Source organism: Carassius carassius, chromosome 2 (genome assembly GCF_963082965.1).
Source record: "Carassius carassius chromosome 2, fCarCar2.1, whole genome shotgun sequence".
NCBI classification, from domain to species: domain Eukaryota; kingdom Metazoa; phylum Chordata; class Actinopteri; order Cypriniformes; family Cyprinidae; genus Carassius; species Carassius carassius.
This window is the reverse complement of record NC_081756.1, coordinates 24,106,256-24,109,651: the sequence shown is the minus strand read 5'-3', so window position 1 is coordinate 24,109,651 and position 3,396 is coordinate 24,106,256.

The window sequence follows — 3,396 nt, the reverse complement described above, 5'->3', positions numbered from 1 at the left end:
CACCATTGTGTGCCTGATACAGTTGCCATAGCACCTCTGAGTGGGAACGCTTCTGAAGGCTGGATCGGGGTGAAGGTCTCGTCCTGCTAGATGAGTAGTGCAGCTTCCTATCAGGTCCTGTAGCTCTGATCTAAGACATAAGATACGACGTGTTGAGGAGTTCAGCGTCCGTTTTGTCTGTGAAACGTAACCGAGGTGCAGTTGTTTCGTCTAGTTTTCAGTTGTTGTGTCTCCAGGACGGAACTTGGAGCGCAAACACAGGTTCTTTGTCACACACTGACAGAAATACAGGTCTTCCAGGCGTTCTTCTGGAGGTTTAACTAGTATCATTTGCATTGTTTTTAAAAAGCGAAACACTTCTGTAAATACGTTTTGCTATTTTTTACCTTATTTATCATTTTCTTCTTTCTTACAAAAATATTCCGTAATTCTGTTCTGCCAAATAATCGATGCCACAGGGAACTGTTCTTTTACATTACTCTGAACATTAAATAGATATTTAAGAGTAGTAGAGTAGTATTTGTAGTGTCAGTCCTGATATGTCTGAGGTAAATTCTGACCATGCCTTATCTACTGAACAGATGTGATTTATTGAGAGCGTGGTTCAGGCGCCGTCACAGAAGGTAATGATTTGAGACGTTTCTCACATTACTCTCACTCCATTTCTACATTCAGAGGATTAACCCAGACTGTAGCAGGGGTCTCACGCCTTGCCCAACGGCTTGCAGTCAGAAATATCCCATAAAACCGCTATGCCAGTAACGTTATACTTATGGGCCAATTTAAGGGCTTCTGTTCTGTATCGTTTTAACTTTACTACACTGTTCTGTAAACCTCTCCAAAAGCACAGCACAGCAGGCGTATGTTATACAGGCCTAGCTCAACTCTTTCACTATCATCTCTTCGGGGCTCTTCTGTTATCACTTTATTTACCTTGTTGCATTTCTCTAACCGTTTCGGAGCTCTCGACGCTCTCTCACCGCTGTGCATTTCACAGTGTGTGACTGCACATGAACAAGCACAGACAAACACACCAGACCAGTTCTAACACCTGAGAGACAGCCGCCGTAGCATGAACACCGTATCATGTGCCAAGATGACACTTCCACAGTGTTTTTCTTTAAAAAACAAAACAAGCACAAGAAATAATCCAGAAACACGGTGGTGTCAAACACTCTTGATAAAAGACGTTTATATCTTCATTTCAGGTTTGTGAGTGTTTTCAGTGCTGAACATGAAGCTCTGGCCTGCTGTAGCCTCTGTATTATTTGCCTTAAGTTGTATAGACTATGTTAGGCTGTTTCATCATAGTGTTATGACCTGTCGGTGTCTTAGAGTCAGTTGTCAGCGAAACGTGTGCATATTTTCCCTTTTCCGAAACAGAACCTACTTTATCATCCAGTGTGTGATCATTCAGGTTGTGTTAGTGAGGACAGAGTCTGACCACTCCTCAGAAGAACTCTAAAGTTACGTCTTATATCAAAGCATAAAATAATTTGCCGGTTTGTTTATGAAAAAACTTTACTTTTGAGTTCAACCATTCCATCCCAGTCTGATGATCTGGGTATCCGCCTCTTATTTTATATCAGCATTTTCAAGAGTTTTCAACAATCCCAGAAGTATTGAACACATTTTGTATGATAGACGTTAATACTAAAACATATTTCATCACAATTGCGAAAATTCCAAAGTGATGTAGAGAAGCTGCGTTCTGTTCGGTGGTTTAATGGTATGTCAGATTTTCTAAGTGCATTGAAAAAAGAACGAAAAGGGAAAACAGCCCTTACATAAATGCTCATCTGATTTGACTTTTGCAAATGTCATCTCCTGTCCTTTAGGGGCCAAGAATCCTGAGGCCAGACGTGGTTAGTAGGACTGACTGTGCTTCTGTGACAGATGTTCCCTGAAGAGATAGATGGGAATCTACTGTGTCTCCTCATTCATGTTCCTTACACATGAGAATTGGGTATTGTGTCCCAAAGTGTATGAAGTCTGATCTCCTCAGATATTAATAACGTTTACTGAGAGCTCAGGCTTTTGTACATGTTTTTAAGATACGCATAGTAATGCTTTTGAAGATTCACGTTCTTACACCTCATGCTGTTACCTCATTCAGGTTGATGAAACACTCTAAAAAAATCAAGGATAGATTATTGAAAATATCAAGAACACAATTTACTTCAATTTGTTGTAAAAAAAAAAAAAGAAAAAAAAAAGTGTAGATTCTTTCATAATAGTTTTTAAAAGGGATGTGTATTGCTCTTTTCTTTCATTTTACTTTTTTTATATTTTGTATGTTTTGTTTCTTAATCTTGTGTGTTGCCTGATGTCTGTTTACCTTTTCTCATAGAAGTCCATGTGTAAGTTATTTGAATATATAACTTCATGAATTCTTTCTGTTGAGGAGGCTGGATATTACTGGAGCATTTGATCAATTTGTATTTATTTATTTTTACCATTTTTGCTAAATAAAATTGTAAATTAAACAGTCTGTTTTTCTCTCTAGGAGGAGTTCAGCGTTCTGTTTTACACTAAAGCAGCAAATATTAACACTGTCATTCTAATGAACATTTAAACAATACATGCACAATTAATAATACAACATTTAGCAGTATGATACACTCTCCTGTAACCCATTTTGGAAACAATTTACTCCACAGAGTGGATTGTGCACACTGCCAGGACATAGTAAGTCTAAAAACAGCTGTGTGAAATAGAGAAACACCGTAAAATTGGTTCTGTTCCCTCATGACATTTCAATCTAATGGAGGCACATGAGAACAGAATTGGATCAAAATACCAAGTTGGAAGACAGATCATCTGCCACATGGTGCGTCATCTGCCATTTTAGGCTCGACTTAATATTAGACAAGCTCAGTCTATCAGAATGAATTCAGTTCCTATAAATAAGCATTTGTGACTTCTCACACATTAAATTCAGTTTAAATACAGAATGAATGTTGCATTGGAATGACATCATTTATAGTAAAATTGATGCAAAGGAAGAGGTAAACTAAGTGGTCAATAGGATCCATTTTAAATGTTAAAGTACTTTCTCTTAAACTTGACTTTCTGTAGAGCAGTGTCGTGTAACTCGATTCCTTGAAGGCCTGAAGCCCTGCAGAGTTTTGTTCTAACACATATGTAGTTTTCAAATAAGTCTGAGGACTTGATTGGTTGGATCCGGTGTGTTTAATTAGGGTTGAATCTAAACTCTGCAGGGATCCAGCGCTCCAAGATTTGAGTCTGACACCCCTGCTACAGAGTATAAACTGTTTATCAAACATTTCAGCTTCTGACTCAATCAGTTGTAAGTGTGAGGGGAGACTGCCTGTCTCCTGCCAGGGAGTGTTTTAAGTCATTATTTTCACAATTTAGTTAATTCCTGCCAGTGGC